We start from the raw sequence: 16581 nt of genomic DNA, 5'->3' as shown, positions 1-16581 counted from the left end.
AACAGATCGAGCGGAGGTATTTCGGACGATGTGAAAACATCGTTAAACTCACTACTCGCTCGGCAGCCGCAAGTAGTGTAATGGTTAGGAGCCTTGACTGTCGTACAGACGGTCGGGTTTCAATCCTGGCTTGAGGTAGTTGCCTGTCTAACCGCACTGATGAGCTGCGAAACAGTACTGTATGTGGATAACTATATATATATATATATATATATATATATATATATATTCCCGAAAGGATGAAACACTAGAAGGTGTTTAATAATTATTATAGTATATAGCAAATAATAATTATATAAATATATACATATATATATATATATATGTACTAGCAAAAGTATCCGTCGTTAACTGGCTTTAAAAAAAAGCCTACAGAAAATGGACTCTGATTTATGATAGGTTATGAAAAGGAAGGGTTGTACAGTGATAGCTTCGAATTTGGGGGTATTAAAACCAAAGTCAAATATTATGAAAGAAAAAAAAATAGATAAACCTCATAATTTATTATACCATACCTGTTCACACTGAAACACTTATCATAACATTCTGTGGATCTATATTAAAAATCCTTGTTAAACTTTGTGACATATTTTCCGTCTATGGAGGTCAGAAGCGACGACCACCCCATAATTTTATTATACCATATTTCTTCAAACTGAAACATAATTATCAAAGTATAATTACGCATATAAATATGAAAAGTATTTATTAAATGTGTGCTTATTTCCATTCTATGGAGGCCAGGTGCGAACGCAGACCCCACACTTTTATTATACCATTCCTATTTATGTTAAAATATACTTATCAAAGTATTATTATGTACATCTATATCAAAAACACTTCTAAACGTTTTTTTTTTCATTTTTTATTTCCACACTTTTTGGACCAGGCGTAAACGCAGACCCCACAATTTTAATGAATCATCATTATGCCAGATCAAATATACCCATTCCTATGTCTCAATACATCTTCTATCATTATACGTGATCACATTTCTATAATATCAAACATTCATGAGCCTATTCGTGACCAGACACACACACAGACGTTCAGCTTTATATTATATATATATATATATATATATATATATATATATATATATATATATATATATATATAAATGTATTGAAATAGCGAAGCGTCTCGTATGTAAAAATGTACGTTTTTAACGTGTTAAGAACATGGATAAAAAACAAGGGTTTAAAGGTGTGATTTGCAAAATGGTATAGAATATATAACTTTACACAATAACCCACACGCACCCACATATACATAAATAAATAAATATATATATATATATATATATATATATATATATATATATATACATTACAACATATCTATACACACATTAAGCATATATATCTCACTACTGATGCAATTCTCTATCTATATAAAAGCCAAGTACGTCCAAGGATGGAATATTGTTGCCATAACTGGGCAGGAGCTGTTAAAAATAGCTATTCTGCCTTGACAGAGTACAAAATAGACTTCGTGGTTTAGTGGGGGATGCCCCTTTTTCTACCCTGCAACCTCACTCCCACAGAAAAGACGTTGCGAGCCTATCCTTGTTTTATCGTTATTTCCATGGCAGGTGCTCATCTGAACTCCAATCTCTGGTCCCCCCTCGCCAATCTTTCACGAAAAACACCCGTCTAGCTTAATCCACTGTGAAAAATTTCCCCCACTCTATATCTGTGCCTAAATCAAAACGCGGATTCCATGAACAAAGCTTCTTTCTTAGAACTGCACGCCTGTGGAACTTTGTTCCGTCTGCCTGCTTCCAACCGGACTACAATTTGGATGTCTTCAAGTCCAATGTTAACAAATTCCTAATGAACCGCCCACTTAAGTAAACACTTCATCAAATCTCCACATTAACGTAATATACTTGCAATAACCCTTATCCCTGAGTGGCTTCTGGGCCTTGATAAGTGGTAATCACTTTGTAAAAAAAAAAAATATATATATATATATGTATATATATATATATATATATATATATATATATATATATATATATATATATATATATATATATATATACATAAGAGTGTCGGGACGAGTAATAGGATTAATTATCGGAAATTGGATAAATCAGCTCTTTTGGGGGTATTGGAATCAGTTTTTGAATCGGAAAATGTATTCTCGTATTCCAATGTCAAAAACAATTCCTTTAATTATCATTTTTGATTAGATTTCAACTGCTGATATTAATAATAAAATAAATAAATAATTTTGGTTTCAACTTCCTTTAAAACTAAATTTATAGATCACATCTTACATGTGTGATTTTACGATTGAGAAAAATCATGCACATTTCAGATGCGCTTTTACGGTAATCGATTCAAAACAAGAAATCTGTACTCATATATTTAGATCATTTAAAAAATCTGAAATCATAATCGATAATTGTATCAGAATCAATAATTTAGCAGAAAATCGGTAATTGTATCGGTATTTATAAGAAATAATAAGAAAATCGTCGCATCACTAATATATATATATATATATATATATATATATATATATATACATATATATATTTAGACAGAGAGAGAGAAAGAGAGAGAGAGAGATATAGATATATGTTCATGTGTTTTTTGCTTAGCGAACATGATAGAGTTTTTTTGTTTTTTTTACATAGGCATCACCACATTATCAATGCCCAGAGGCCACTCAAGGATAAGGGTTAAAGAGTGTACAGTAGAAATTGGACAATATAGTATAGAGTTTCGCAAAAGAAAATAGAAAAATAATAACATCAATGTTAGGGGAATTTTGATCAGGTAGCCAATTTCTTCAGAATGCCTAATTTGTAAGAAGCAAAAAAAAAAGAACTGCTTAGAAAAATCATTTGTATTCTTTGAAAGACATTTGATTCATCGCGTTTTGCATTGTAACATTTCATTGTTGAAAACATACAAAAAGTGTGCGCTGCCAGCGTTTTGTCCATATGGTTTCCTTGCCTGCTTTCAAGTACTTATTGTTCTTTGCCAACGGAATAAATGAAATTCGGAATTGATGTCCGGATTTTTTGTTCGGATGCTATCAGCTATAGAATTAGGCATGGGTGGAATAATACAGTGGGAGTCATATTTATAATGATAATAGTGAAAGCACTCGGTATAATGATAGTCATTGACTGATATAACTCAAAGTGGTTGGACAAATGAAAATAAAACTTTTTAAGAACTAACGAGAGATTTGTTTTCGGAACTGTATGCGTTTGTGTGAAAGAGACAGATACGGAAATAATAGAATTAAATGACTTTTTTCCGACTTATTAAATGGGGCAACAGAAAGTCTTTCACACAAACAAACATACACATACACATATAAAAATAAGAACGCATGGGTGCACACGGAGAAACATTAGGACACAATATTGCACCATCAAAAATTTGATATTTTTAGTTAAGATTATCGTTTCCTGAATCTGATCGGAACAAAATGAATTTATTAAATAAAGAACAATAAAAACTACTTGAAAACCACATGCACCAGGTAGATATAAAATTAACTTTTATTGGTTACGATAACATTTATTTCTTGTATATTTTTTTCAAGACTCACAAACACTTAGACACCGGCACACAGTCACTCACACAACCACACAGTCACTCACACGCAAACACACTCACACACAGTCAGTCGCACACAATGCCACACAGACAATCTATATTTATAGCGACAATGCACTTTTTTAATGAAAACCACAGAGGTTGTAGTCATGACTCAATAAAAGAAATGAAACAAGCTTTTTTTTACATGGTGGTGCACTTCTAAGAAAGAACCTTTGTTCATGGAATCTACGTTTGGATTAAGGCACAGATAAAGACTGGGGGAAATTGTTGACAGTATTTTCAGTTAGACGTTTTTTTTGTGAAAGATTGGTGAAGGGGAGCAGAGATTGGAGCTCAGACAAGCACTTGACATGGAAATAAAGATAAAATAAAGACAGGCTCGTGACGTCTCTGCTGTGGGAGAAAGCCGTCACAGAAGAGAAAAGGGGATCTCCCACTAAGATAAGAAGTATATTTTGTACTTTGTCAAGCAGGAAAGACTGTTTTTAGCAGCTCCTGTCCAGATGTGGCAGCAACACTCCTTCCTTGGACGTACTTGGCTTTTATATAGATAGAGAATTGCATCAGCAGTGAGATATCTTCTGGAGCGGTAGAAGGTCCTACCATTTTCCCAGCGACCGAGGCAACAGACTTGACGTACGTGTTCCATTTCAGATCAGGAGGAAAGGTCAACCTCAGAAGCTTGCCAAAACAATGAGCCTCCCCAAGACGAGAGCCATTCATTTCAATTGATCCCAGATGGGGATTAGAACGTTGATGATGTAAAGATAGAAGCTTGGTTTTAGATTCATTAAAAGTAACCAGCCACCTTAGACAAGCCTTCCAAAAGTTACTGGAACGGTACCGAGTGCGTTATAGCTGAAATAGAATACTTACATTGATGCTAGACTTTCAATATGTACTATCAATAAAAATGATCCCACTAAAAAAAAGTCCGGATACTTACATAAGTATCTACAAACGGAATATTCGCCAATGCATGAAGAAGTCTGGGACATCTATAAATAGTTACTCCGTTATAGACGGGGTCTACAAAAAAGTATTCAATCTAATAAATCACATCTGTTGTATTGCTTTGACAGAGTTCAGAATAGAATTCGTAATCTAGTGGGGGGGTCCCCTTTTCTCTTATCTGCAACCTCTTTCTCACAGAAGAGACGTTACATGCATGTCTCTGTTTTGTCGTTATTCTCATGGAAAGTGCTCGTCTGAGCGTTAATCGATGTGCCACTCACCAAATATTCACGAGAAACACTCATTTGGCTGTAAATATTATCAATGATTCTCCCCTCTTCATCTCTGCCTTTACCTAAATGTAGATCCCATTAACAAAGCTTCTTTATAAGAACTTCCCACCTGTGAGACCCCCTTCCGTTTACCTTCTTTCCAGCTGACTAAAATATGCATGTCTTCAAGTCCAATGTAAACAAGTTCTTGATGAGATGTTCCCCTTAAGTAATCCATTTTATCATAATTTCCCCTTAGGTAATCCATTATATATTATTTCCGATTACTATAATATTGCCCTTTTTGACCACTGTAAACTCTTAAACTCATATCCTCAAGTAGGCTTTGCGCCTTAATAAGTGGTTATTCCTTTGTAAACAAGAATGCCCGCAATGTTGCATGCTTGCGCCTACTTCAATGGAAATGTTTTTCTGAAGAATGCAAAGCACTTGTGCTCCAGACGATGTAAAGACTCCTGACTTTCTCTACAAGCAGAAGAATTTAACTCCTTAACTCTTTATATTCTTGAATGCAGGAAAAACCTTTACTTTAATAATGCCTTACCTCGGAGGGTTATACTTTATAGTACGCCTCGTCTGTGTATTCTTTCTCTGACTGTAATAAGAAGCGAAAGTTTAATTATAACGTAAGTGGTCACTTCAAACAAAAATTCCGTATAGACATGATCCCGGTTTTTAGCTGCTCACGCCAAAGTAGAATGTTTGCTTGTTTAGGAAAATTCGTAAAACAAAGAAACTATTTCGTTGAAAATGATAAACGGAATTGCTGAGTGATTCCGAATCTTCACGAGAAATACCGAATTTATTTTTTATATAGATTGGCAATATTTTTAATACAATTTTCCTGTCTTTTTATCCCATTTTATTTGAGAAAATTACTCCCATATTTTTGTAATTAAATGTTATTACATTAAAACATGGTAACGTAAATCAAACCTATGGAGAAATCATCGATTCAGCAAGTTCTGGAAACTTAATATAAAAAAGTGATTATCACGAAACCTCGTCTAAACAGCGTTTGATGATTAAATGTTTTGGACATTAAATGTTAAATGCTTGGCAATAATTTCCCAGAAACAAATTGAGAAAGAAACAGAACTTAGATAAGGAAATTAACACGGAAACCTGATGTAAATTTTTAACGAAATAAAATCCCCATAAGGTTTAATTATTCATATTATTTGTGTTTGTTTATTATGATCTTAAGTGTTATTTTTCTACAATATTCCAGTCGATGTCACGCCGATCTTCTTCCTGTGAATTTTTTTATTTCAAGAATCTTCGTACGTATTCCTGTCGGATTAACAAATCTGCATGGAATTTAAAACGGAACACTTTATTTATTTAATCCATGGAATTATCATGATATCGTTCTGCCAGCAATGGATGGGGAGTAGTTCTAAGTACTTAGCAAATTAATTATCGAGTGTCAACATTGAGACTTGCAGTCCCTTTTACGAATATTTTGAACTGTTTATTACTATTTATTCGACATATTTATTCTATATACTCGTATATATATATATATATATATATATATATATATATATATATATATATATATGTGCATACATACAAGAGGTGGTTCTTTTTTTATTTCGCCGGAATAAAAGAGAAGAGATTGTAAATTGCATTCGTACGGTTTGCTCTGTAATATCTAGGGATCTCTACTGTGAAAGGGTGGGATTTAGCTACTTGTCGGGTTAGCCGGTGTACTTACATCGAGGGGATTCAAATGCTGGCAGATCGTCATAGTGTTTTTTTTTTTAAATGATTTATTAACTAATTGTACTTTTATATATGTATATATATGTATATATATATATATATATATATTACTTACAGAACGTTAAAATGAGACAAGTCATAGGTACCATCGGTTTCAAACCAGATATAAGGGGGCCATTTTATGTAGCCATATCGTCAGTGGATGCTCATCATAGTTATCGGCTGAAAGAGAACTTGATATAGATATCGAAAATGTTCTTTTACGATCACGTTTAAACCGAAGAGAGCAGTGACGTATGGCATTTAAATTTTCTATAAATACTAATGCAAAAATAGGCCCTTATTTTCGGAATTTTCCAAACCAAATTGGTTAAAGTGAAAATTATTCCCATCTTGCATTTAAGTAAAAATGCACTTTCGTAGATAACTGAATTCATTCAAAACATATCGCTAAAACCAAAACCAACAACGCATATATATATATATATATATATATATATATATATATATATATATATATATACACACGTATATGTATATATGTATATGTATATGTATACATATACATATACATATACATATATATATATATATATATATATATATATATATATATATAATGAGTTTCTTTTAATTTTTGTTATTCAGCCATCATGGAACCGAGTAAATTGCAATTTGCATTGTTACAATTATGAATGTTATGAAGTCATGACTAAAAGTTTAATCATTTATATTCCACCACTATCCAACAGTTAGGAGGTTGTTTGCTCAGCAACTTAGTAGGCTAACATGCTTGCCAGACGGATTGCTTCCAACTCCATACTGGACTCTGCTAAACACTCTCTCCCTGACTTTACTTTGCAGACAGTCGCCACACTAGACGATCTGAAAATCACCCGTGATTAGGTGCATGCTATCATAAGAAAGCTTCACACTGCAAAAGCATGTGCGCTTGATCTCATCTCGGATGTGCTATTAAAAAAGTTCGCCGCCGAAGTAGTTCCAGTTCTCTCCAAACTCTACAACAAAAACCTTAACGAATCTTGCTTTCCTGCCTGCTGAAAAACTGCTTCTGTAGTGCCAGTTTTAAAGAATTCTGGCGAAAGAACTGACCCAGTAAATTATTGCCCCATTAACCTCCTCCAAATTTTCGCCAAAATATTTGACACAATAATTAACCAAGCTCTAGTCCATCACCTTACAGATGCTTTACTTCTGACTGACCAACAATATGGATTTAGGTAAGCCCGTTCCACAGCAGACATTCTAACTGTAATCTCAGAACTTATATACCAGTCACTGGACAAAGCGGGGGAGGGCACAGCGGAAGCTCTAGATATATCTAAGACTTTTGACAGGGTATGGCATGAGGGTCTCCTCAAAAACATCAGCTCATACGGCATCACTGGAAGAATACATAACATGATTAGATCCTTCTTGGATAAGAGAAAAATCCAGGTTGTCCTTGACAGTCGTACATCTAAACTATATAATATAAATGTGGGAGTGCCTCAGGGGTCTATCCTTTGACCTCTGTTATTCCTAATATTCATAAATTACCTCCCTGACAAACTTGTCTGTGAGATGGGTATGTATGTTGACGACACCACGCTCTATAACAGACACGACAGGAAAACGAATGAACACATATCTAAATAAATGACAGAAACAGTAGAGGAAGACCTCCGATCCGTAGTGGAATGGGGACAAAATGGATGGTCACCTTCAATGCTGCTAAGACTAAGCTTGTTTCCTTCAATAATTACAAGACACCTTCCCTACCGCCAATAGCAATTGTCAAAGACTCTTTATTCAGAAAGTGCATCTTTTAAAGTCCTCGACCCTTCGTTCACAGGAAACATGATTTGTAACAATTACATTGAGAACATTACCAGGACCGCTGCGAAGAAAGTAGGTTCTCTCTACGGTGCTAGAAACCTATGGACGCCTGAAATTATCCTGTACATCTACAAGGCCACCATTTGCCCATGTATGGAGTATTGTTGTCATATTTGGGTTGGTGCATCTGTCACTAGTCTACCGCTCCTAGACAAGGTTCAAATGAGTGTCCCCAACCTTAGAGGTCCTGAACTATAATCTAAACTTCAGCCTATGTCACCTCGACGAAATGTTGCATCCTTCTGCCTGTTGTACAAGTACTTTAACGGTGAATGCTCTGACGAACTGCAAGCACTTGTGACACCTCGGTGTAAATACCCTCGACAAACCCGACAAGCAGCTTCATCCCACCCCTTCACAGTAGAGATCTTTAGATGCAAGAGAGCCTTCTACTCCAGTAGTTTCTTCCCCAGAACAGCTAGACTTTTGAATTCCCTTTCGGGTCCCTGATTCTCCGACTCGACTGACATGCAGAAGTTCAAGTGCAACGTGAACCGACATCTTGCTGCTCAACTTCTTACACAGTATCCCTGATGCTTATATCGCTGATAGTAGCCCTCTACATGCAAGTTGCAATGTGCCTTGTTTTAGGTGAAAATGTAATAATAAAAAAAAGTCACGGGTTCCTAATTTCTGTGCTTCGATGCGTTTTTTTTGGTGGTGTCGCTATTTTGTTTTTCTTACAGTTATTTCTGACTTCTATATACTTCTGTCTGTTTGAATTGGACTTATGTCGGTTAAATTTGCGGTACGCATGCTGCATTTTCGCTATAGCAGCTGCATAATTAGAAGTAAACCATTGGGGATAGGGGGGGTTCTATACAATTTCCGCGTGGGGAAATGTGCTTCAATCGTCGTTTTGAACCATTCACTAGTCTCATTTGCACACTGGTCAGCAGGAAGTGAAAAAATCTTTCGCCATAGGGGCGTCCCTGATGAGGTCCCTGGTTTCTTCCCAGTCAGCCTTTTTATATCTCGTTTGTTTTGAGCAATGGCTCTTCAATTTTTGCTCTAGAGCTTAGAGCGATTACAACCATTACCACTGCATGATCAGTGTTCCAAAGTGGAATGTGGCCATTCGTTACAGTGTCATCGGGATCTGTGGTTAGAAACAGATCTAGAAGTGATGCATTTTGTTCTTGCTGGTTTGGGAAACGGGTTGGAAACGTAACCATCTGTGATAGGGAATGAGATATAGAGACGTTATATGTTGTGGTACCAGCTGCGTCTCTGTAATAGAAAATCCAAGCCAGTATCTGTGGTGGACATTGAAGTCACCAAATATATGCACGTGTGCGCTAGTGTTGAGGGAAAGTCCGTATCTATGCTGTCAGAGACTTTGTTTATTAGGGTACAGTCCTGAGTCGAAGGAGAGCGTTAGAGAAAATAAAAAGTCTAAACCACATAACGGCTTGATCGTGCGATACTTGTTTAGTTTCTCTAGTCAAGGGGAGGGTATTTCGAATATAGACTCCGCTATGAAGAAAGTATGTTCTCTCAACCTTGCTAGAAATTTACTAACGCCCGAAAGTGGAAAATTCAGGTTGGCCTCCATGTTAGAACATCTAAACAATATGATATAAGTGTGGGTGCATCTCAGTGGTTTATCCTGGGGTCTTTATTATTACTGATATTCATAAATAACCTCTCTAGTAAAATTGTTTCTGACATGGGTATATTTGCTGATGACACTACTCTCTAGACCAGGCACGAGGGGGAAACAAATAAACATATGTCTAAGGAAATTGCGGAAACACTAGATGAAGACCTTCAATCTGTAGTGGAATTGAGACAAAAATGGATGGCTACATTGAATGCTGCCAAGACTAAGCTTGTTTCCTTCAATAATTACAATAAACCTTCTCTACCAAAAATAGCAAAGTGTAAAAACAGATTACCTTAAAGTAATTCCTTTAAACTCCTCGGCTTAACGTTCACCTGACATATGATCTAGAATAGATACATTTAAAGCATAAGCAAGGGTGTTGCGAAGACGGCGGGCTCTTTCTACCATGCTAGAAATCTACTTACACCTACAAGTATCCTGTACCTCTATAGGGCCACCATTCACTCATGTATATAAAACTCTTGTTACATTTGGAATTGTGCATCTGCTACTTGTCTCTCACACCTGGAAATAGTTCAAAAGAGAGAGTCCCCAAACTGATAGGTCCTGAACTGTGATCTAGGCTTCAGTCTCTGTCCCATCGACGAAATGTTGCATCCCTCTGGCTGTTCTACAAGTACTTTGATGGTGAATGCTCTGACGAACTACACGTTCTTGTATCCTCTCGACGTAAATACCACCGACAAACGAGACAAGCAGCTAAATCCTGTCCTTACACAGCAGAGATACCTAGGTGTAAGAACCCCTTTTACCACAAGAGTTACTTCCCCAGCACTGCTAGACGTTGGAACTACATTCCGGGATTCTGCTTTCCAACTGTACTAACATGCATGAGTTCAAGTGTAATGTGAACAAACATCTCACTAAACATCTCTCGTGATAATATCCCCGCAAGTATGTCCCCGATAGTACCCCTCTATTTCAAAGTGCCACTGTGCCTTGTTTGGGGTGAAAATAGAAAATATATATATATATATATATATATATATATATATATATATGTGTGTGTATATATATATATATTTTACACAGTGGTCACCACTTATCAAGGCCCAGCAACCACTCAGGGATGAAGGTTATTGCAAGTAAATTACGTTAGTGTGGAGACCTGACAAAGTGTTTACCCAAGGGGGCGGTCCACTAGGAACCCGCCAACGCTGGACACGAACACATCCAAGCTGCAGCCAGGCGGGAAGCAGGCAGACGGAACAGAGCCCCACAGGCGCGCAGCTCCAAGAAAGAAGCCCTGATCATGGAATCCACGCCCCGACTTAGGCACATACAAAGAGTGGGGGAAATCTCCCACAGTGGATTCGGCCAGACTAGTGCCCCTCGCGAAGGACCGACAAGGGGGACCAGAGACCGGAGCCCAGACTAGCACCCGCCATGGAAACAACGATAAAACAAGGACAGGCTCGCAACGTCTCCTCCGTGGGAGAGAGGCCGCAGGGCAGAGAAAAGGGCACTCCCCACCAAGCCACAAAGCCCACCTTGCACTCTGCCAAGCCAGCATAGGCCGCCCCAGCAGCCCCTGGCAGAGACGGCAGCAGCACTCCATCCCCGGACGCACTTGGCTTTCACACAGACAGAGAACTGCATCAGCAGAGAAGGATCCCACCATCCCTCCAGCGTCCATGGCAACATACTTGATGCACGTGCTCCACCCCAGATCAGGAGATAAGATCAAACCCCGAAGCCCGTAAAAACACGGGGCCGCTCCCAGACGAGAGCCATGCATCCCAACCGATGACAGATGGGAACCAGAGCGCCGATTATGTAAGGATAGGAGTTTGGCTTTAGACGCATTAAAGGACATCAGCCACGTCCTCCCCCACCGAACCACGCGCTCGCGACCAGAGGAGAGAACCTTGTCATCCACAGCCATCGATGTGCCGCCGCAGATGGTCCTGCATCAGCATAGATGTCAACGAATGATTAAAGTATATGTTTAGGGAGGTCACCGATGTAGATCAGGAAGAGAGCTGGGCCCAGGTTTGCCCCCTGAGGGACTCCAGCACCAACACCGCAGGCCTCCGATCTCCGTCTATCGACCACCACTCTTATGAGCCTATCGGAGAGAAATGACCCAGTGATTGAGAAATCATTTCCAGCTACACCGTATATATATAGCAATTTACAAAAGATATATGGCGATTAACGCCGAATATTCAGTGTAGCTTAATCGGCAGATATATTTTATAAATTACTAACTAGCTCGACCTACGTATTGAGCACTTTTGAAGTACACACTTAAAGTTTACGCAAAAATCGATATTTTTGTATATTAATTTTATGTGAGTAAATGAAGTATATATATATATATATATATATATATATATATATATATATATATATATATATATATATATGCTAGGAGGCAGCCTGGCATTGCCCGATCGTAAGATACGCCTTAATTAATATCATTTTTTGATGAATGCAGAATTTGTATTATTATTATTATTATTATTATTATTATTATTATTATTATTATTATTATTACATTATATTGGACCCAGTATAGAATAATAATTTAAATAATTATTAAAAAAATGACTCGTGCACCACCATCGAGAATTGGAACGTTTACCTTACAATTGACGTTTTCCTTTGACGTTAATGCGTATCCTATGAAAATTTTTTGCTGCAAGTATAAATTTAAAACATTAACCAATACATATGACGAAACGCATGCCTATTCGTAATGCCGTCGTTTGACCTCCGCCTGACAAACACGATTACTTTAATTTTAACACTTTTGCACCGATTTTCCCCGGCTAAAACACAAATATAAAGTTCCTGTGAGTCGAATACCCTGTATATAAAGCTTCATGTTTCTAGACTAAAAACTGCCAGATGAGTTTGATAGGAAAATGTTTAAACAAAAATATATCTAGAAAAAGGTGCGTGTTTACTACAAGCTTTTTATGTAAACATTACGCTAGTATAAATTATGTAGAGTAGTTGCATGAATATAATTATGAGTAAACTAAAGATGATCAGCCCATACAAAGCGAAGAAAAACTAATCCGAATTACTTAAAATAAATGTTTAAATGAATCTGCAAATTAACTTGATATTTTGCAACTCTACGACTCATATATAACAAAGTTGTATTGTATTTTTAAAATAAATAGAAAAAAAAGGTTCGCCTTTTTTTCTTCTTGACCTTCGGGCCAAGATCTTTTTTTCTGTTATCAAAGTGTAGTATCTGTTCCAGTAGGTCCCACATATCAGACCATTGCTCTTGATCAATCAGTTTTGGTCAATGTAGGGGAATCTCTTCATAGTAATTGTCAATATCCAGTTTCCTCTCTGGATGCCCTCGCCTCATTCTCAACATAAAAAATGGTGTTGTGCCTTATTTGCTCAGTGAGGAAGCAAACCCATATCTAAATATATAGAAAAAAGAATATATATATATATATATATATATATATATATATATATATATATATATATATGACGCTCCCCTCTTTGGGTTGAGCACTTTGTAAATATATTTTTACCCGACGATGGGCAAATGCTAATTTCAGAGGCATTTCAGGAGAAAGGCACTGATTCTTGGTCCAATGGATACAGCCGCCGACTGCCAGCGCGATGGTTGTAGGTTCGATCCACCGCTGAGAAGAGGTGCATGTCTAGCCGCACTGATGAGTTGTGATACTACGAAACAGTACTGTATGTCGATGAATATAAATGTATATATATACTAATTTTTGCATGCATATTCGTTTGAAAATATAGTTTTTTTTTACGAATTGTCTAATATGTACAGTCCTTAATTGTAAAGTCTTCACTTTTCTAATATATATATATATATATATATATATATATATATATATATATATATATATATATATATATATATATTAGAAAAGTGAAGCGCATTTTTAAACCAAAAACAATATTAAAAAAAAAAACTACTTAATGCGTATACACTTATATAAAAAAAATACAAATGTATGAGTTTACATATTGTTTTTCGTCTATATCATTTTGTGACGACTACATGGAATTGTCGAAACTTTTATCGATCGCTATAAACTTCTAACAATATGTGTGTATGTGTTTGTGTGCGTATATGTGTTCATGTTCATTGTACTCATGTACACAACAAGTATTTTTTTAATTTTACTTTTTTCTGTTTATTTGTGTGTGCATTAAATTCGCATGTGCGACTCGATACAATTTGCAAAAGAATCCCTATCGCAGAATGCCTGATTGTCTTTTTTATTTTTGTTTGTTCGTTTTCTTTTCTTTCTTTTTTGTAGTTTATGCTGTTGTTGGGTGAATATTTATGACAAGTCAATAAGCAACATGGCGTAAATATCACTTTCCAACAATGAAAACAGAACACGTTTTTTTCTTACTATATGATGAGGAAAACAGCCTTCAACGGACTATGTCTAGCAAACATTACTAAATATGACCAAATAACAGCATATTATATTTTGATATTTTGATATTTTATATGAAAAATGATAATCTGCATTAAAATATGTTTTTTTACCATTCTTCTCATCTTAAATCTTATTTTCACGGATGATTATGTAATAGATATAATTGCTAAATTATATTCTATCTTTCTCCCTCTCAACTCCCTCTTTCTGCATAAATATACATATATATATATATGTATATACATATATATGGCTGTATATATATACATATATATATATATATATATATATATATATATATATATATATATATGACATTTATTACTGTGAGTCAAGAATGAGTTTATATATTGTTTCAGCTAGAGGAGGATCCTCGAAGATAGGAAATATTCAACTAGCATCGTCAGAATTTATAGATGGTTCCGGTTTTTTCTTTGCACTCTAGTCCGGTTTTTTCACCACTGGTAAATAAATAAATATATATATATATATATATATATATATATATATATATATATATATATATATATATGAGCAAACAGTTAATCAAATATGTTAAAAAACACTTTGAAATGAGTTAAAACATTTAATTTGAAAAGGAAACATTATCCATTTATCTAATGTTTCCTTTTCAAATTAAATATGTTTTTAACTAATTTCAAAGAGTTTTTTTTTAACATATTTCATTAAATGTTTGTTCATATTATAAGCTCTATTTCCTATTTGGTATTATCGAGCTTTTATATCTGGCTAAGATAAGTTTATAAATATTAATTCTTTAATATTTATAATTTACTTTAATTTTACCATCTTGGATCATTTTGGTTAATTCAATTGTAATTTTTATTTTATATATATATATATATATATATATATATATATATATATATATATATATATATATATATATCCATTCACTTCTCAATAAGCAATACTCAAGATAGGGTGCATTATAGTAATCCACATACAGTACTATTTCGCTGTTTCACAGCCAACCGGGCAACTGCCTCAAGCCAGAATCGAAACTCAACCGCCCAAACGGAAATCGGATCTTAAACCTTTGAGTTAATCGGCAACTTCTCTGAGGGCAGTGAATTAACAATGTGTTGACATTGTCCAAATATCTAAGCTCACTTTGTTTACACAAAGAACATTGTTTAATACGGTAATGGTCATTTTTATATCACTTCCCAATGCTCAACTGAAGATAGGGAGCATTATATACACACACACACACACAATATATATATATATATATATATATATATATATATATATATATATATATATATATATATATAATTTAAACTAAATATTTACTTATTAAATTTCGGTAATGTTCATATACCAATTAAATCAGAGTCAGTTTTAATATAACCATTTAACTTATTATTAATAATAAAGCATATCTATAATCTCAAACAATATCCAAGACCGCCATATATCACACCATGCGTTTAATTATACAATATATTAATCTGGTGTGACAATCGTTTCATAATCATTTAGACAAGCTTTTCTATCCTTAATAGTCCCGGTTTCTATTCTAATAAAAATGAAATTGACAAATTTAAGATGGAGAGGGGCGTTACGCTGCTTGTATTAGCAAATAAGACATGGTGCATAAATTTACAGTTTTCTTGCAGTTGTGTTTTGTGCCAAATATTAACCATTTTGAATACATTTTATACGAAATAATCTTGAAACGTGACTGCTCAATCTAAAAATAACGATCAAACTATATGCACACTCAGATAAAACATCACCTCCTCCTTTGAGGCTCGCGTTCACAAATATCCGGGGACTTAGAACATTAGTATAGGATGTAGAATCAATTCTCCTGAGCCTTCTATACCTTAGCGCTAAGTTAAACTAACACTTCTCCGTCATCGACGAAACGTTGAATCCCTCTGCTTGTTCTACAAGTATTTTAATGGTGAATGCTCTAACGAACTGCAGACACTTGTGCCCCCACGACGCAGACACCCTCGACAAACCCGACAGACAGCTAAAGCCCACCCCCACACAGTAGAGATCCCTAGATGTAAAATATATATCTACTACAGTAGTTTCTTCCCCAGAACCGATAGACT

Source organism: Euprymna scolopes, chromosome 30 (assembly GCF_053919585.1).
Source record: "Euprymna scolopes isolate OS-2025 chromosome 30, ASM5391958v1, whole genome shotgun sequence".
Classification (NCBI taxonomy): Eukaryota; Metazoa; Mollusca; class Cephalopoda; order Sepiida; family Sepiolidae; genus Euprymna; species Euprymna scolopes.
This window is presented reverse-complemented; position numbering follows the sequence as displayed.